The sequence below is a fragment of the Giraffa tippelskirchi genome, chromosome 3, assembly GCF_054371585.1.
Source record: "Giraffa tippelskirchi isolate mGirTip1 chromosome 3, T2T-mGirTip1v1.2.pri, whole genome shotgun sequence".
NCBI lineage: Eukaryota > Metazoa > Chordata > Mammalia > Artiodactyla > Giraffidae > Giraffa > Giraffa tippelskirchi.
Window position 1 is genome coordinate 2,264,445 of NC_137277.1, and position 20,467 is coordinate 2,284,911.

Sequence of the window (20,467 nt, forward strand, 5' to 3'; positions counted from 1 at the left end):
AAATCATTTGGAATGTATTAATTTTATTTCTGAGAAGAACAAATGAAGATTATATCCTACAAAACAGAGGAATTGAGTCATCTTGAAGTTCATAGCCATCCTGGCAAAAGATGTGGTCAGTCACCTTCTCAGCAAGTTTACAAAGATTCTCGGAAAGGATCTTAGCTGAAAATGTTCCCAAGTCCCCAGCAGAGGACCATTAGATGTGACTTCTGATCCAACCAAGCAGAACTAGTTATGACTCCTTCGTTCCAATCAATAAACTGTAATTGCAGTTACCATACTGTGTCACTGTTATCTGTCTACATCTTAATTTTGAACTTGACCGTGAAATCCTTGACAAAGAAGACTGCCTTCTTTATCTTTGCTTCTCTACCACCAACGATAATACTAAAACCAGTATCATCTCACTGTAAATCCCTCTATCAAGATTCACTGAGTCTTTACAGATCACAGATCTGCAAAGTACAGTGGAGGATGCGGGGGCGAAATGCAACCCAAAGCCTGCGTGTGTACAGCCCGGGAGCTAACACTGTTTTTCACTTGTTTAAATGTATGGGGTTAGGGTGGGAGGGAATCAAAGAACAGTAGTATTTTGTGACATGTAAAAATTATACGAAATTCAAATCTCAAGTCTATAAATACAGGGTTCTTGGAACAGAGCCACGCTCACTTGTTTTCACACTGCCTACCCCTGCTTTTGTGTGACAATGGCAGTCAGGTAGTGAAGAGACAGTACAGTCCACCAGATCTACAGTATTTACTAGCTGCCTCTTTACAGGAAAAGTCTGCTGACCTCTGTTTACAGATTAAAGGAGGAAGAAAAGTGGCATACTCATTAAACATTTACTGAGGGGTTTACTCAGCAAACATTAAAAAAAAAAAAAAAGAAGCGTTAGACGCTGTTACTGACTTTGCAGACAAAATTTAATATAATGTGCTAAGTGCAATTGGGGAAAGAACTTGGGGAAGAGTGGAATGCAAATTCCATGCAGAGAAAAAAGAATGGAAAAACTAGACTCTGCAAAGTGGCTTGACCTGTGTAAAGAACAGTGGAAGTGTTAGTCGCTCAGCCCGCCAGGCTCCTGTGTCCATAGGATTCTCCAGGCAAGAATCCTGGAGTGGGTACCCACTCCCTTCTCCAGGGGCTATTCCCTACCCAGGGACCAAACCCAGGTCTCCTGCATTGCAAGTGGATTCTTCACCATCTGAGCCACCAGAGAAGCCCAAGAATACTGGAGTGGTTAGCCTACCCCTTCTCTTGGGGAATCTTCCCCAGCCAGGGATCAAATCCAGGTCTCCTGCATTGCAGGTAGATTCTTTACCATCTGAGCCACCAGGGAAGCCCCGTGTAAAGAACAGGGGGACCTGCAAGAAGGCAGGAGCCAGGCAAAGTGAACTGGGGCCAAAGGGGCAGGTGTGCCCTTCAGATGCTGCTGCTACGCTGCCCGGGACAGAGATGGTCAAGTACCTTGTGTGCAAAGTTAGATTAAATACTTTTATTTTGCTCATTGCTACTTCTTGACTTCACTTTTCATGTCTGAGAACAACTGTTTAATTACCAGAATATCCCATATTTCACTAGTCCTTTCACTCTAATCCCCAAACCTCAAACTTCCACCCACGGCACCTCAGATTATGACCTTGACTGCTATTTTATTGAGAAACTGAAGCCATAGGGAGAAATTTCCTAGATGCCCCACGACTCCTTCTATCCACCCACCTACAGCCACGCCAGAGGCAATGTTACCCATTTCAGCGAGGTACCATTTCTGCCTAAACTAGAGACTCTGTTTCCACCAGGTCTCTGAGCAATAAAGGCTAAATGGAATCTGGTATTAACGGTACCTTTAATTTAAGATTTATATTTTGGAAGAAGAGGTTAAGAACATCTTTGGCAGATGACTTGGAAGAAATTCCTGCCCCGCTACACATATCACTGGCTTCTCAACTAATAAAATAAACGCACTACTGAAATCAAGCCTCTTAATGGGATAAATTATAAATGTTCTCTTCTTCTCTAGCATTTTAAAATTTATTGAAGGTAGTGTAATGATAAAAGAAAATAATAACCATCAATATGATTTAACCTAAATTTTTTGACAGTATTTCTCACTGAATGGGAAAATAACGCCCAGGTGCCCACACGGTGAGTCACAGTACCTTTTCTTACACATAGTGCTAGCTGCTCAGTTGAGTCAGTTGTGCCTGACTCTGCGACCCCCTGGACTGTCCATGGGATTCTCCAGGCAAGAATACTGGAGTCGGTTGCCATTTCCTTCTCCAGGGGATCTTCCTGACTCAGGGATTGAACGTGGGTCTCCCACACTGCAGGCAGATTCTTTACCATCTGAGCCACCAGGGAAGCCCTTTGTTATACATAACAGGTTCCTAAAAACTCGTGCTTAAAACTATTCCAATCTGGTTAATTCACACACTAGCAAAGATTCCAATTTATTAGAATACTATGAAATTCTTTTATGCAATCATCCTCTCAAACTCAAGGGCAGAGATTACAAATTATATTCATCTTGGTATTTTCGGCACACAGTTTAGTATCTGGAATATAAAAGACACTCAACTAAACCTGTATTAATAAATTTGCTCTTGCCCTGAATGTGAGATTTCCCTACACCAAATCCTGTCTGAAGGAAAATACACTTAAACAGCACATATTCGAGGATTAATTTATTTCCTAAAGGAAGTCAACCTTGAATATCCATTGGAAGGACTGATGCTGAAGTTGAAGCTCCAATACTTTGGCCACCTGATGCAAAGAGCTGACTCACTGGAAAAGACCCTGATGCTGGGAAAGTTTGAGGGCAGGAGGAGAAGGCGATGACAGAGAACGAGATGGTTGGATGGCATCACTGACTCAATGGAAATGAGTTTCAGCAAACTCTGGGAGATGGTGAAGGACAAGGAAGTCTGACTTGCTGCAGTCCATGGGCCTGCAAAGAGTCGGGACACGACTTAGCGACTGAACAACAATAATGCCTTACAAGTTAGCGTTTAACCCAAATACCCCAAAAGCCCTAACTGCCTTAATAATGTCCTTTTATATGGAGTCTTCCCTAAAAACATGTAATATTGCTCTCTGGATGGAAGCAAAATACAGTGGGTCAAGCATGAGAATTTAGAATCTGGCATCCCTGGGTTGGAATCTCAGCCATTCTTGCTAGTGGGGACCTAAATAAGTGACTTAACCTTTTGCGGGTACCGTTTTCCATATCTTCCCCTTAGAATAAAACCCCTCTGACCTCAGATGAATGCAGGCGAGACTGAGTGAGATAATACCGAACCTCGCCTACGGCTGGGAGTCCAACATACACTCTCTGACTCCCCTTCTGCTCCTGCAGAACCCGGACGTCCTCCCTGGAAAGTAGTCATGATTCTCTTTATTCTTCCAGACTTATTTACTTAGAAACGCCTATCCACGCCTTGGGAGCCAGGAGCAACCTTGCTGCAGCTCCGAGCGCCTCCAGCCTCCTGAGCTTTCGCATCTTGAGTACTTTGACGCCTGGAGCCCGTCCCCGGCCGCGCTCTGCGCATCTCTCCGCAGTCCTCCTGAGGCGCGGGGAGCGGGGCAGCCAAGCCCCCAGGGGCCCCGCTCGGGGCCGGGTCAGAGGGCCGTCCTTCTCCACACGTCTCCTCCTCACGGCGCCAGAGGATGGACACCATCCTGCCGAGCCCGGGGGCCGTCCCGCGGCCGGACGCCCCGACGCCCCGGAGGCGAGCGGGCAGCACCCCCACAGGACGCACCCTCGAGCCTCGGGGGCCCATCCTGCCGCCGCTCCGCGCCCCGGACCCCCGGCTCGCCCGCCGCCCCTCCTCGAGCCGTCACGCCTCCCCGAGGGGTGACAGCTCCCGGCGGGGCCTCCCACGCCGCAGCCCCCGGCGCCCGCCTCACCTCAGGGCCAGGCCGCGGAGTCCGCGGGTACCTCAGCTCCGAACTGAATCCGAGAGCGCGGCCGCGCGCGCGCGCCCGACGCCGCAGGCCCGCGAGGGGCGGGGCGGGGCGGGCGCGGCGCCGGAAGTCGCGCTCCGCCCCGCGCCGGACGCACCTGGGGGCGGGGCTGCCCGAGGACGCGGCGCGCTCCCGCCGCTCGGCCCGCGCAGTGTGTGGGCGGGGCTACAGGGAGGCGGGGTTACGGCGCGGGGCGAGTGGGCTCCTCTCCGAGCGGTGTGTGGGCGGGGCTACGAGGAGGCGGGGTTACGGGGCGGGACGAGTGGGCTCGGTCACGCTCAGTGTGGGGGCGGGGCCGTGAGGGGCGGGGTTACGGGGGGCGGGACGAGTGGGCTCGGTCACGCTCAGTGTGTGGGCGGGGCCGTGAGGGGAGGAGGTTACGGGGTGGGGGGTTACGGGGCGGGGCCATGAGGGGCGGGGTTGCGGGGCGGGGGCATGAGGGGCGGGGTTACGGGGCAGGGCGAGTGGGCCAGCCCGGCCGCGCGTCCTCGGGGCCTTTGCTCCTGGGATGTACCTCCTCCGCGGAGACCTCGCCCCGCTCCCCCTGGAGGCTCAGGCAGAAACCACGGGGTTGAGGTCAGGGCCTCCGGTTTGAGCCCAAACCCTGCAGCCTCCTGGCGAGTGACTTTGGTCCACACTGCCCTCTTCTTATCTGCCTCCCCAATCACATCTACTTCAAGACTCCTTTATTTTCTGCTTCCCGGCCTTTGAACGGTCCTCTCCCAGGTTTTCCCAGGAGGCTCAGTGGTAAAGAATCCACCTGTCAATGCAGGTGACGCTGGAGACGCTGGTTCGATCCCTGGGTGGAATAGATCCCCTGGAGGAGGAAATGGCAATCACTCCAGTATTCTCACCTGGAGGATCCCATGGACCGAGGAGCCTGGCGGGCTCCAGTCCACGGGGCCACAAAGAGTCGGACACGACTGAAAACTCACCCATGCTCCCAGAGCTGCGTTCAGCAGCCCCTTTCTCCCTCCCGCCCCCCGCGTGGGGTGCAGGGTCCCCCTGTCCCCACCAGACCCAGACCTAGGACATCTGGACGCTAAGGATGTGTCTTCCTGAGAGTCTGGCATGTGGCGGATCCTGACTCTTCCAAATGGCCTGAGACATATGGCATCTGTGGGAGGTTCTACACTGCAGTTATTTTTGCTAAAAGTATAAACTGGTGTTCTGAGTCTTATTGCCCAAAGTGACCTAAATGCTGGTCAAAATTATTGCAAAGGAAAGAAAAGCTCACAACAGACTTTGTCCCCCAGATTTCTGTAGGGTCACATTTCTTGGCAGTTTTTCACTTTTGGGGAATTTAAGTTCTAAAAAATTCCCTTGATCCTGTATACATCAAGTAAATTTTAAAAATCTTATCTTAGTTTTCCTGCTTCTTGAATTTAAACCAAATCACCACAGCTACTCTACTAAAGTTCTACCCCCAAAATACATAAATATATATGTGTGTATATATGTATATCAAGAAAACAAATGTTATTTCTCCTATTTAATATGGATTAAACAGGGAATTCAAAGAGCTATAGTGAAATCCATGTTGATTAAAAACCCGGCAGTGAGAGATTGGAGAAGGGAGATAGAATGTCCTAGGGACTAGGACGTCAGAGAACTGAAGAGGACAAGAAGTGAAATCCATACGTGATACTTATTTTTCTTGAAACATCTAAGACATTCGAGTTACAAATTCAGCAGAGTACCTTCTTAATGGCCTAGTATTTGTGGGCAAGTAAATAAATGGAGGTCAAAAATAAATCTATTAAATAAGCAAACAAACTTACTTGTGAAAATGTGTTACTGAAAATGTACATTCACACCAATCCTCCAGTTGTCCTACTCACCAGCAGCTTCAACCAGCTTTAATGTCAGAAGTCTAGACATTGTTTCTACCACTCTTCTAGACATTTGTTTCCTAGTTTCTCATCCTTGCAATGTCCTCTGTCATTCGGTCTGCTGTTACTTCTACTCTTGCTTCAGGATAACATGACCAAAACCCTAAAAAGCTCATCACCCCAGACAAAATTATCTCACTTTCCTCTACTAGACACATGCTACCATCATGCTCAGGTGCTTTTACTGATGTACTGTCCCTTCAATTGTATCGATACAGTCTGAGATTAACAACTTTTTTTCCAGCTTTCTTTTTCTTGATTTACTTTTAATTGAAGGATGATTACAATATTGTGTTGGTTTCTGCCATACATCAACATGGATCAGCCACAGGTTTACATATAACAGCTGTTTCTAGTGCCAACTTAAACCCCCAGGTCTTGTGCATGGTCACAGTGGGCAGAAAATGTGGCTAACACTGCTGATGAGAAAACGCGTCCAACAGTATGCAAACATTGTCATTAGTATTTCCACAAAAGGTCACCATGCACTGCACAAAATCTACCTAATAAAAGCAAGACATTAAACTCTTCTCGGGGATAGATGAAAAGTTATGATGATAATCTGGTTTGTGGAATCCTATAACAGAGCAGATACTAAATAAGACCTTTTTAATAAAGATGACTACAAAGTAATGCACTGGTCATGACATGTTCCACTGTCTCTTTGAGCCAGCTGCTTATCAGCCTGCATGTACCTTGTAAACAATTTATTCACATCATCTTGATCTACATTTCCATGGTTACCAGATCCTAGGACTCAATAAGTAACTGCAGGGATGATGTTCCTTTCTGAGATTCTGTACCTAGGAAATAACAAACAAGCTATACTGCTTGGTTGTCATGGTGGCAACCCAAATGCCCATATCTCATTAATAGATTTCTAGGCAAATAAGTCACATGGGAACACACAGATAGTAGAAGTCGTAGACTGAGATGTAACAGGTTGCTGGTTAAACAAAATAAATGAGGACACACAAAATTTTCATGTATTTAATGTAGAGAAAAAGAATTTGTTTTGCTTGCTGAACACCAGACCTGCTGCTGTTGAACAAAGGATTCTATTTATGTTGCTTTTTTACTTGCTAGAGACCAAAGCCTTACTTCACGCCTTTTTCATGCTATTTTATTCAAATTTAAGAACAAAACTGCTAAGTTGTTAGGGCATTTTTTCTTCTGATATCAAATCAGTACATTATTTTGCATGATATCAATGCACTGAAAATTACATAAACCATTACTTAAATCTATTACTATGAAACACTATTATTATTACTTGTTTCTAAGCACTTACCATTTCTACAAGCTAAAAAGAGTACCAAGAGAGTGATGTGATTTCTAAAGTTAGGGTTTAAATTAGGTGTAACTTTGAAGAATTTCAAATTGGCACCTTTTTCTAGAGTACAGCAAGACAAATCAGCAAACACAGCTTTGACCAACAAAGGTGGGAGAGACTCTCTTTAACAACAGGTTTAACGATAGTCTTGAACGATAGATTTCCAAACTACCATCTTCACTGAATTTGTACAATATTGCTTATTTTCTGTGTTGGTATTTTTTTGACCATGATGAGTGCGGGATCTTAGCTCCCAGACCAGGAACTGAACCCACACGCCCTGCACTGGAAGGCAAAGCCTTAACCGCTGCACCACCAGGGGAGTCCCCATACTGCCATCTTGATGGGACTGGGACTGTTACTAATGGTTTAGGGAAGTGATTAATGATTGGTGGAAGGGAATGACTTCCAAAGGTAGTTTTAGTGCATTTGGCTTTTAATACTTGCGATTATGACTAATTACTATCATTGTTTTCATTACCTTGAGAAGGATTTCAAGTATTGTATTCTTTCTCTGTGTTTCTCCAAATGGAAAAATTACTCAAGAAGATAAATATTTGAAGACCTGGCCAAATTTGATATGTAAAAACTCAGTTAACCAAGAGTTAACTCTGGAGTGGCTCATTGTCTTGCTTAGCAAGAACTCCAACTTCGCAGGGGAACAAAAAATGTCAACAAATCGACAATTATTCTAAGACCAAATAATAATAATAATTAAAGAGGAACATCTGCCCCATGGTTAAACCATGTGGTGCAAACGATAAAGCACCACAGAAAAAAAATCGCTGAGAGCTAGAGTTACTGGGCGCCTCTGGAGGCGAAGATGGGCAGAAAAATTTAACCAGAGTGGAGGATGTATCAGAGGGCACAGAGAAATAAGCCTGCATAGGTTTGTATAAGCTCTGAATTATCATTTACCTGAAGAACATCATATACGCTAAAAAAGAGGACTTGATCTGTGCGTTCTTTGCCTCTGAAGTAAGGAAAAGGGACTTGAGTGGTGAAGGCAAAACAACACAGGAAGAGAGCCGAAACTCCAGACGGCTGACGAGACTGGAAGCCAACACCTGTCTATTTCAAAGAAGTGCATGTTTCTGGGCACAAATTACATCCCACAGCTGCTTACAGGTAACCTGAGACCTACTGCATTGCTGATAAGCTCAGTGAAACGGTAAAAAATGAAAAAATAATAGATCATCAGCTTTCTTAAAGAAAAAAATGGTTAAAAGACAGTGAAAACGTGAAAACAGAAAAGTAAAACTCCAGAGTCCTTCATTAAATATATTTTATGAACGTTTAGAAGAGACTGGTCACTAAGAACCAGGATAACTAAACCAAAGCTAAGTCATGCTATTCTTCTTTTTTGATGCTCACATTAAAAATGGGAATTATATAGTCATCAGTTAATTTCAAAGCATTTAATCTGATCCTTCATGATATTTGTGGATGAGACTATAAAATAAGGTTGTTGTATGTTTGCTAAGTCGTGCCTGACCCTTTTGCAACCCCATGGCCTATAGCCCTCCAGGCTCCTCTGTCCATGGAATTCTCCAGGCAAGAACTGGAGTGGGTTGCCATTTCCTTCTTCTGGATCTTCTACCTAGGGATCGAACCTGCATTTTCTGCACTGACAGGCAGCTTCTTTACCACTGAGCCATCTGAGCTAAAATAAGGACTCAACATAATTATAATTAGGACTCAACATAATTATAATTAGGACTCAACATAATTATAATTAGGTAAACTCAAAGTCTGTTGGATAACTGTAGCCAATTTTTGTTGATAATTTTTCATAACTTACATAGGTTAGGATATAGAAAATAATTTTCTGGTCAAATCACAGTATGAAACAAAACCTATATAGCATAAACAACAGGACTGGGGAACAAAATTATTTTAACAATTTTAACACTGAGCCAAAACCTAAAATAGAACATTTAACAGAAATATGGAAGACTCTTGAGAGTCCCTTGAACTGCAAGGAGATCAAAGCAGTCAATCCAAAGGAAATCAGTCCTGAATATTCACTGGAAGGACTGACACTGAAGCTGAAGCTCCAATACTTTGGCCACCTGATGAGAAGAGCCGACTCACTGGAAAAGACCCTGATGCTGGGAAAGATTGAGGGCAGGAGGAGAAGGGGACGACAGAGGATGAGATGGTTGGATGGCATCACCGACTCGATGGACAGGAGCTTGAGCAAACTCCGGGAGATGGTGAAGGATAGAGGAGCCTGGTGGCTGCCGTCCCTGGGATCGCAAAGAGAGGGACACGACTGAATGACTGAACAACAGCAACAAATGGTGACTTTAAAGGACGTGAGTGCGTTAGCTTATAGTCCTGCAGGTTAGAAGTCCAACACAGAGTCCCTCTGGGCTGACACTGAGGTGCTGGCCCGACTGTACGCCCTGCTGGAGGCTCTGAGGCAGAGTCAGCGTCCCCGTCCCGATGTCTTCTGTTCCTTCCTGCAGCTTCCCGGCCAGCAGTCGGGGGTCGGGTCCTCAGGGCACAGCCTGCTGAAAGCTCTCCGTCTTCCTCTTCTACTTTTAAGGGTCCTTGAGAATACATTGGGCCCACCCAGATGATCCAGGATAATCTCCCTATTTTAAGGCAGGCTGATTAGCAAACGGAATCCTCTCTTTTCCACAGGTTCCAGGGGATCAGGACATGCATGTCTTTAGGTGGATGGGGGCATTATTCTGCCTATTTCAGAGGCAGGTGAATTCAAAGGGGGAGCCTGGCAAAGGGATCCTCAGGTGAAGCAAGCGAAGTGTTAAGAGCTGTGACGGTCAGCTCCCCCGGTGACCTGGGCAGATGCTAACACCTCTGGGTGGTGTTGACATGGCTACACCAGCATCCAGCCTGTTTTGTGTTTCTGCAGCTTTTTTTTTTTTTTCCAACTGGAACAAATGTTGTTATTCAGTTGCTAAGTTGTGTCCAACTCTGTGAGACTCTGTAGACTGTAGCACACCAGTCTTTTCTGTCCTTCACCATCTCCTAGAATTTGCTCAAACTCATGTCCATTGAGTCGGTGATGCCATCCAACCATCTCATCCTCTGTCGCCGGCTTCTCCTCCTGCCTTCAGTCTTTCCCAGCATCAGGGTCTTTTCCAGTGAGTTGGCTCTTCCCATCAGGTGGCCAAAGTATTGGAGTTTCAGCTTCAGCATCAGTCCTTCCAATGAATATTCAGGGTCACTAGTGCCAGTACTCTTGCCTGGAATATCCCGTGGACGGAGGAGCCTGGTGGGCTGCGGTCAATGGGGTCTCGAAGAGTCGGACACGACTGAGCGACTTCACTTTCAATTTTCACTTTCCTGCATTGGAGAAGGAAATGGCAACACACTGCAGTATTTTTGCCTGGAGAATCCCAGGGACAGCGGAGCCTGGTGGGCTGCCATCTATGGGGTCGCACAGAGTCGGACACGACTGAGGCGATTTAGCAGCAGCAGCAGCAGCGCCACCTGGAAGAATCACTTTAGGTGACTAAGTTTGTGGTAATTTGTTAGAGCAGCAGGAGGAAGATAACACCCCTTATAACTTATTTTCATTCTCTGCCCTATGATTGCTTAGCACCCCAAAATCTTTTGTTTTCTTCTCTGTCCCTGCAGATAAGCATCATGGTGACAAAGAAGAGATGATGAATATTAGATGAATGTTAGATAGTGTGGATTCAGAAACTTCAAAACTGAGGCAGCTCCATGATTGCATACACATATCTCTAAACACCTGCCTTCTTTGACTGTCTTGGGTAGCTTCAAGGAGCTAATGAGATGAGGTGAGTTTGAAAAAGTCAGCTGTTAAACACATACAATGTGCTACACCCTGGTTGATGTGCTTTACATGCAGTCATTTTTCATCTCTACAATAACATTTTCCTCTATTTTTAAAATACTTACTGTTGAAATATTTTAAAAATACTTAGGTATTTACTATTTCAAAGACTTAGTATTTTTCCTCCACTAAGGTAGAAAGTAGTTAAGGACTTGAAAATAATAACATACCAGAGATGACAAGTAAATGGCCTTCATGGGCGGAATCGACATAAAACGAAGAAACGTGTTTTAAGCAGGGGGACTCCCCTGGGGGTCCAGCGGTTAGGACTCTGCGCTTCCACTGCGAGGGGTGGGGTGCGATCCCTGGTCAGGGAACTAGATCCCACAGCTCCCCTCCCACGGCAAAAAAAAAGGCTTTTTTTCTATTAGTACTGGTTTTTTTTTAAGATTTTTTTTTGATGTGGGCCGTTTTTTTTTTTAAAGTCTTTATTTAATCTGATGCAATATTGTTTCGGTTTTTCTGTTTGTTCGTTGTTAGCTGAGAGCCACGTGTGATCTGAGCTCTACGGCCAGGGATGGAACGCAAACGCCCGGCAGCGGAAGTCAGAGTCCCGACCACTGGACCACCGGGGAAGTCCCTCTGCTGGTAATTTCCCTGAAAATATTCTTTTTTCATTTAAGCTTTACTGATACTAACTTCCAATATTTGTTCCTTGAACATTTCCACCACGTTCTTCTCCTCATCAATCCGTCCCTTCGTTTTGTCAATAATGCATGTGGGGTGCCTATTATACAGCACGTACAACCCTAAGCGTTAGGGATGCAAAGTAAACACCAACAGCGTGGACCAGCTGTTCAGGAGTTTACATTGTAATGAGGTCTGTCGACAAAACCGGGAAGTGGCAGGGCGGTGTGGTCAGAGCGTCGCGGAGATGGCGGTGGTAAGAGGACCTTAAGGGATTCATCTAGTACAGACCTGAGAAGTCAAGGATCTTGGTCCGGAAGAAGTCACTGTACATTATTAGTAAGATCTGAAGGCAAAGAGGAGAGTTAGGCTCAGGAAAGAGAGAGAATATTCTTCTACAACACCGTTACCTTCAGTATTTCAGCCTCTTCCTTCTTTACATTTTTCCTTTCCTCGACTCTCTCTACAAGCTCAACTAGATCCTGCTTCAAAGTTCCTTCCAAAATACAATTTGATGTCAACTCCCTGATGCGCAATTTTCCAAGTTTTCCTATTTAAGAAGCTCTTTGTCTATCGTCCATGTTTCTCCAACCCCATATTCTCTTAAATCAATGATCAAAGTTATTTCAGAATACTTGATTTTCCTATCCAGTTAGGCACTTTCATTAGCTAATCATGATACAATTAACAAGTGAAAAATAAACACATTTTCTGTTTTGGCTTTTCATTCCAGTGTTTATCTTCTTTGGCCACTAGATGGCGCTTGCATGCTTGAGAGAGAAAAATGCTGATTCCGTTTACCTTGGAAACAAGTGTAACAGCAATCAGGACCCGGAGAAGTGGAAACAGCCCAAACTAAATTGTAGGTGATCCTGGCTCTTAAATTTATCCTTAAAAAGTAAACCTGGACACCCCCGAGTCAGTCCAGTGGTTAATACTCCACACTTTCAATGCAGGGAGCACAGGTTCGATCCCTGCTCAGGAAGCTAAGATCACACATGCCTTGCCGTTTGGCTGAAAAACTAAATTAAAAAAAAAAAAGTAAAAGAAGCATATTACTTTCCTTCAGGAAAGTAAGGACAGCAACAACTTTTAAATTACAATACATATCCATCTTGTATTACCTCATCCTGACCCAAGCTTTATTTCCTTTTATTTTGACATTCTAGTAATATACTGTCTTGTAACATCCCAACCTGGCACATGGGCTTCCCTGGTAGCTCAGCTGGTAAAGAATCCGCCTGCAAGACAGGAGACTTAGGTTCGATCCCTGGGCTGGGAAGATCCCCTGGAGGAGGGCATGGTAACCCACTCCAGCAGTCTTGCCTGGAGAATCCCAGGGACAGAGGAGCCCAGCAGTCTCCAGTCGATGGGGTCGCAAAGAGTCGGACACGACTGAGCCACCTGGCAAATGGCACTACCTGCTGTTCTCTGTTTGTGCGCCCCCCTCTCCCATCTTCTTGTCCAAACGGAGGCTTTTCCCTCCATCTGGAAGCCCCACTCCCTCCCTCCCTAATCCCCCACCTCCACTATACTTCTAGAAACCGCACTCGTTCTTCCAGACGCACTTCAAGTGGCCCCTCTTCCAGGACGCTCTCCTGCCACTACTCTAAGAAGATGCTTTCTTTGGGTTCCGTTCCCCCTCTTTGAGCAAGCTTACTGTTTTGCTTAATAATAAATGGAGCATGCATCACTGCACCGCGAAGTGCACTTCTCTAGCACGTAAAGATTTTCTGCCTTGTGATTATTTATGGCCAGTTTTCCGTCTGTGGCTATAAAACGTGTGCGTCCTGTGCGTGCAGACTCTGTCAGCTTCACGTTTCCTTAAGTATCTGTGTGCTTGCTCAGTCGCTCAGTGGTGTCTCAGTCTTTGCAACGCTATGGACTGCAGCCCGCCAGGCTCCTCTGTCCAGGGGATTTTCCAGGCAAGAATACCAGAGTGGGTGGCCATTTCCTCTGGATCTTCCCGACCCAGGGATCGAACCTGCATCTCCTGCGCTGGCAGGCAGGTTCTTTACCACTGAGCCACCTGGGAAGCCCTCGTGAAGTATTTAGTTTTATTTACTGAGTTGATTTGAGCAATATCCATACACTTTGTTGCCCAGAACTCTGAGAATCAAAGTGAGATGACAATTCCTCGTGACAGTCTCTTGAACAATTTGGATAAAGTTCATCAGCAAGACATGTGGAACCGAATCATCTTTCCATCTAGAAATGACAGTCGTGACACCAATGTTTTAGAAATGACAGGAGCAGTATAACTATTTCAAAACATAAAGCTGAGCTCAAAAGAGAGAAAGCAAAAGCTTCAGATGCTAGAAATGAAGAAATTCAAAGTCACAGTAGTAAAAAGGTCCAGACATTGAGGTTTTAACTCCATGTCGATGTGACCCCTGAGCCACTTAATGAGAAGCTGGAGATGAAATTCCTGTATAAATTAGGACCCAAAAGAGAGTTTCAGTGTTTGAAGGCTCAGGATGTCGCCAAGCTTATTCTCTGCCTAGTAGTCTCAGTTGGGTAGGGAAAGTAATCGTTCCCATGAAAATTCCAAGTCCCAGTCTTTGGAGGTCCAGTTTTACATAATAAATGAATATTGATTGCTGGATAACCAACTTTGATCATACATTATAACTTTGATCACTGATGCAAGAGAATATTGATTTAAGAAATAATGCATTCTAATGAAAAAAATTAAAATGTTGTGACATGAAAAAAAGGGAGGTTGCAGTTGCAACATTCTGTGTTTCTCAATTCTGGTCTTTCTGAGAGGAGGTTCAATCATTGATTAATTTCGGATATTGTAAAATCAAGTATGCAAGTTAAAAATTTATAGTCGCCTGTTATAGTCGCCTGTTATGTGTGTTTGTTGCAACATTTAAGAACATTCAATTCTTTAATAGAAAATGAAAGACAATTAATAGATACAAAGATGTGTTGCTATAGAATATATGGATACTGAACACACAAACAGAAAGGTATGGAACGACAAGGAAAGTAGATTCAGGACACATACAAGACACCAAAAACTCATCAAGATTTACTTTGGTCTCATGTGTTCTCTGCTCAAGCCAGTTGGATAAAAATCCATGGATGCTCAGCAAGTTATCAGCGTTGGGTTACAACTGTAGCTAGACATCCCAGTTGCTAAGTCTGGTAGAGAAAGTATGAATTGGCTCCAGACACGTTCCATCTGCTCTTCTTCAACGCTGGTCCTCCCAGCCACAACGTTAGCAGAGAAAGATGATGCAGAAAAATGGGAGAGGGACTGCAGGAGCATTTCCTAACACAGGATTCAGGTGACCTGGTCCTTCCGTCCCAACTGCAGCCCTCCCTAAGGACACTCTGAATATATTGTCTCTTTTCCCTTGCCTCTTGCTGTTGGCCTTAAATGGATTCAGCAAACCATGTGCTTCCAGCATCTTAATTTGCTCTGTGAGCCTTTCTGAGCAATCCCCTTGGTAGTGACCTTGGAAGCTTCCATTGCATCACGAGAATTCCCCACTGGCATACCACTAAGTAGAGATAAACATGAGCATGTGTTCAGGCCTGTCTGACTCTCTGTGACCCCGTGGACTAGTCTGCCAGGCTCCTCTGCCCATGGGATTCCCCAGGCAAGAATACTGGAGTGGGTTGCCATTTCCTTCTTCAGGGGATCTTCCCCACCCATGGATTGAACTCAGGTCTCCTGCTTTGCAGGCGGATTCTTTCCTGTCTGAGCCACCAGAGAAGCCTATATATATGACTATTATGACTGTTAAAAAAAAAAACTGGCATTTCTCACACTGCAGTGGGCACAAAGGAAGAATTAAATTTGAGCCTAATTTAATTCCAAGTACATTACACACTTAATTATATATTTTCCTGTTCAATCTAAACAGCATTTGGCATTTAAGAAATTAGAATTGCTATACCTGCACTTCTAAGTTGAACAAAACAAGCATCACTGAATTAACTTTTTTAAAGAACCACAAGAGTTTTTTGTTTTTTTTTTTCCTGAAATAGCACATTCTTCTATACGAAGAACTGGAATTTTTACTCCATATCCTGCCCACTCATCACTCTGCTCAAATTAGCATTTCAGTTCCTCAACTCAGAGGTTTGCTGTTATTGTTGTTTCTATTTATGGCAGATGAAAGCCAGTACTGATGCTATAAAAATAGCATTAAGATACAAACTCAAAGCTCATAAGAAAAACTTTCTGTGCGTACTTAGTTGCTTAAGTTGTGTCTGACTTTTTGAGACCCCCATGGACGGTAGTCCGCCAGGTTCCTCTGTCCGTGGGATTCTCCAGGCAAGAATACTGGAGTGGGTTGTCATTTCCTTCTCCAGGAGGTCTCCCCCACCCAGGAATTGAACCCAGGTCTCCTGCATTGCAAGCAGATTCCTTACTCTCTGAACCACTAAGATACAAACACAAAGCTCTTAAGAAAAACTTTCTGAGCTGAGGGCATCTCTAGCTGGGTTTTCTATACAAAAGTCCCTTAAGATTGACTTTCGAAATATCCTTTGACATTGGATCACTCTCTTTCACCCACTTGGTCAACCCAAGTGAATGTACTTTTCTCTTTTTTTTGGTTGGATTATCAGCTCTGAGGGCCACCCTTCCACAGAAATGCAAACAGCTTTAAGAGGGCCCAGTAGGGCAGAACTGCCCTTGAAATGCTAAAATGGGGAAAACAGCTTGAGAATGTTATGAAGCTAGACTGACGTGAAAGATATTTTCATCTGCACTCACTTGGTGCCAACTCCAGGCAAAGTCAGGGAAACGGAGCACAGTGTACTGTAAAGTAATCCTGGATGGAACAGGTGAGTTACAAACGGAGAATGGAAAAGTGAGTCAGACTCAAGCCACACCATCAGGAACCCATCCTCATGAAAAACCGTCCTTGGCAAGAACTGGCAACGTTCTGCTCCTATTTCATAGCAAACTATTTAATGGTTACTATTTAATAGGTCACTAACTTATGCTGTGAAGGTCTGCATTCCGTGCGGAGAACAGTATGATGTTCTCAGCATGGAAGCAGAGGAAGAGTGAATTTAGTTCTCAGTTCCAATCTCTTAAGTTACTGATTTCTACTGTAAGCCGAAGGGAAGGAAATGAGGGTATAGGGAACATTAATAAGTGAAGAGAGTGCTCTACTAGTGAGGGCTTTGTTTAAAAGCCTGATAAAAAGTTACTGAGGAAGAGTGTAGTTTCTGTGTCTGCAACAATCTTTCTATGTTACTGTTTACTAACAAAAAGACATCTTTTGTTGCAAAATAGGTCAAGGCTTTACATTGAAGAAAGCCTATGTGTGTGTGCGTGCGTGTGCTCAGTCCTGTTCGACTCTTTGTGACCCTCTGGACTATAGTCCGCCAGGCCCCTCTGTCCATGGGATTCTCCTGGCAGGAATACTGGAGGGGTTGCCATTCCCTTCTCCAGGGGATCTTCCTCACCCAGGGATCGAACCTGCGTCTAAATAAATCTAATTTATTAAATAAATCTAATTTATTCAGCTGGGGCTGCTGAATGGAACACACAACCAGCCTTTTTTTTTTTTTTTTGGTTTGCACCTAACATGTTATGTTTTGCCTTATTTCTGACATTGGGATCCTCCAATTTTCTAAATACAGTTGAATTTCAAGCTTCAGTGGAAATAAAAATGCACCTGACCTACTGCAGCTGGAGAAAACTCTTCCTGCTCCTCTCCTCAAGCTGGACGTGGTCCCTTCTGAAATTAAAGTCTCATTAGGATGACAAAAAATTTGGCGTGAAACTAAAATGTGACGTTTGCTCTCCTGAACTGGTTTCTCTTTTATCTGACACCTCTGTCCCTTATCTCTTTCTACAGAAGCACATTCAGAAATAATTTATATGTATTTGCATCGGCAAGTGATAAATGCAAATACTCCAAAATTATTTTATGTTTCACCCTTACATAATAAATACCATCCTGCTTTCATTTTTCAAGAAAAGGGTGGTTTTGTTCTGAAGCAACAATCTGTAGGCTTTTTGGTCTCTGAGTTACTTTATACTTTTAGGACCACGTGGGTACCCTAAAGAACTTCTCTTTGAGTTATAACAATAAAGTCTTAATGTTTTGGAAACTGAAATATTGAAAAGTTATTTGACTGGCTTGAAGATAGCAACAATGAACACATTGCGTATTAACGTTAACATCATCCTAGTTTAATGAGTATTATTTTGATAGTATACCCTAAGAAATGTAGAGCTGACTCATTGGAAAAGATGCTGATGCTGGGAAAGATTGAAGGCGGGAGGAGAAGGGGACGACGGAGGATGAGATGGTTGGGTGGCCTCACCGACTCGGTGGACATGAGTTTGAGCAAGCTCCGGGAGATGGTGAGGGACCGGGAAGCCTGGCGTGCTGCAGTCCACGGGGTCACAGCGTCAGACACAACTTAGTGACTGAACAACAACAAGAAACTGCTATCCTAAAACGTCAGTTTGTTCCAGAGTACACTTAAGCACTAAACTCTGAAAGTGAATTTACCTGCTTTGATTTATTATACCTGAGTCTCAATAAAAGCTATGAAATGTTAAGAATCATAACAGACTTGTCTCAGTTCTGATGGGCTGGCTTCTCTGGTTTACCCCTCATCTTCACCTACAATAGCAGAGCTTTTGTTTACCTGATGTGTAGTCTGCCCTGGACTGAGCCTGGTGGGCTACAGTCCACGGGTTCGCAGAGTCGGACACGACTGAGCGGCTAAACACACTTGGTACACACGCAATCTGCCTACAAAGCAGAGTCTGCGTCTAACAGAAATACTTTTCTTCATTTTTATTGACTTTATTATGGACTCCATCGTTCAAGAAAAAGAAACGCGAAGATCCTCGATTACAAAAGAGCTAAGGTTCTGTACATAATGCTACATCCATGCTTTTTAAAAATGTATTTATTTAACAAAAAACAGAAACGAATCTCTCACATACTGTGTTTTTGAGGGGCCATTTCCTGGTTCATAGATGGCCATTTTTTTAATGCTTTTCTGTTTTTTTTAGGTCATGCTGTGTGGCTTGGGAGATCTCAGTTCCCCAACCAGGGACTGAGCCTGGGCCATGCAGAGAAGCACGGCGTCCTAGCCGCTGGACGGCCGGGGAATTCCATCTATGCTTATTTTTAAATGTTATGTTGACCTGTTGATTAAATAGTTTATCAGGCTCCCATTATCCTATCTTAACTAAATCCCCAAATTTCTTTTGACAACACTTTTAACAGCCTTCCCACAACTGGATATGAAATATAGATTTTTTTTAAAAAATTTCAGACTCATCTTTGACATTTCCTAGAGGGCCTCTGGAAAAGCACAAAGATCTATTACTTTATGAAAAGAGATGCTAGAAATAATTTGGTTAAGTTTGTTTGATGTGTTACAATAGGAAGGGTTGCACAGGAATATTTCTCAAAGTGGAAGTGCACAGAGCCCAGCCGAGGTTAAATGTGTCTAAGTAAACTCTTATAAACGTTTCTGAAATCAAATGGTTTATGGCCAAAAACCAAAAAAGGCCTGGAAATATGTTAACAGCCTTTGCTGATGATGTGTTACATAGACAGTGAATAAAGACAATCAAAATTCTCAAGAAATAATAATTTAATGTTCCCTGATAGAGAAATCTAGTACTTTTCATTATAACATTATGGTTACAGGAATGAATTACGACCACGGCTTGGAGCACAGCGGTGTGGAGGTGGTCACAGGAGTCATTTTTGGATAAATGCTGAAGGTGGAGCCTACAGCTTCATTTATGGACTGGATCTTCACTCGTGAGAAAAAGAGGGGCTATATGATCTCTGCCAGCTAAACATGGAACTCAGAAGGTCTCTGCATTTACTGAGTTATTAATAGTAACTCAGGACTTAAAAATCATTTTTCTCATCTCTAGAATTAATCCCAGTTTCATGTAACCTCTATAGTCTATGTCCTTAAGTCCCCATTCACAGTTTTAACAGCTTTTCTACAGACCCAAAGTGTTCAATAGAACATTCAGATGGTGGCCTCGAAAATTCATCCTGATACTGGAAGGAAAACCAATCAGAATGGCAAGGACAGAGACAAGATTTCACAGCAGCCCCTCCTACATTTCCGATTTTCCCAAACACAAGATGGACCTGAAGAGAAAAATCTCATTATGTTAGGAAACTCTGTGCCCTTGCCAGCACAGTGATTTTTTTTTTTTTTTAGCCAAGCATGTATTTGTCCAGGACAGAAGATCTCAATTCCACAGAGAGATTGCAACACCCTTTTTCCTTGTTCACCAGATGTGCTCCAGCCTTTAGGTCATGTAATAGCTAAACAATCTTTCTCCAACACTGCTGCTGACTGATTAATCACTACTTTGATCAGAGGAATGCTTTCTCCAAGTCAGAGGGAAGGGTTTTAGAATACAGACATAGAATAAATCCAAAAAAACAGTTCTGTGGCCCAAAAGCCTTCGCTTATTCCCCACAACAGTAAGTTATCATATCTGTTTTCTTACTGTTATACGGGCAGGCAGACCTCATTTTATTGTGCTTCCCAGATACTGCATTTTTTTTCCTTACAAATTGGAAGGTTTGAGGCAACTCAGCATGCATCGAATCGATTGGTGCCATTTTTTCCAACAGCAATATTGAAAATTAAGTTATCTACATTACATGTCATATCTGCAGAAATTACCTATTTTTTTTTTAGATGTAATGCTATTGCACACTTAACAGTATCATGTAAACACAGCTTTTATTTTTGGATTAATTTGCAGTTTTACTTGCCACTATAATTTAACTGCAAACATTTTTGATGTAAAAAAATACATTTAACATCACAGTCCAACA

At 43.9% G+C, this 20,467-nt stretch overlaps 1 protein-coding gene and 1 long non-coding RNA gene across 16 annotated transcripts in view; one reads left to right on the forward strand and one right to left on the reverse strand.

The window, feature by feature from the left end:
• ABCA5 (ATP binding cassette subfamily A member 5) overlaps positions 1-3,961 on the reverse strand; it is a 54,379-nt gene extending 50,418 nt beyond the window's left edge. For all 15 annotated transcript variants that reach the window (XR_014079762.1, XR_014079761.1, XR_014079764.1 and 12 more), the window contains exon 1: positions 3,911-3,961. The gene's annotated coding sequence lies outside the window, so the exon portion shown is untranslated. The remainder of the gene's footprint in view (positions 1-3,910) is intronic.
• A 7,569-nt stretch (positions 3,962-11,530) lies between these two features.
• On the forward strand, positions 11,531-20,068 carry LOC145542315 (uncharacterized). The gene is made up of 2 exons (XR_014079773.1): positions 11,531-11,612; positions 19,304-20,068. It is a non-coding gene; the product is annotated as an uncharacterized LOC145542315 (long non-coding RNA).
• Positions 20,069-20,467: the final 399 nt, after the last annotated feature.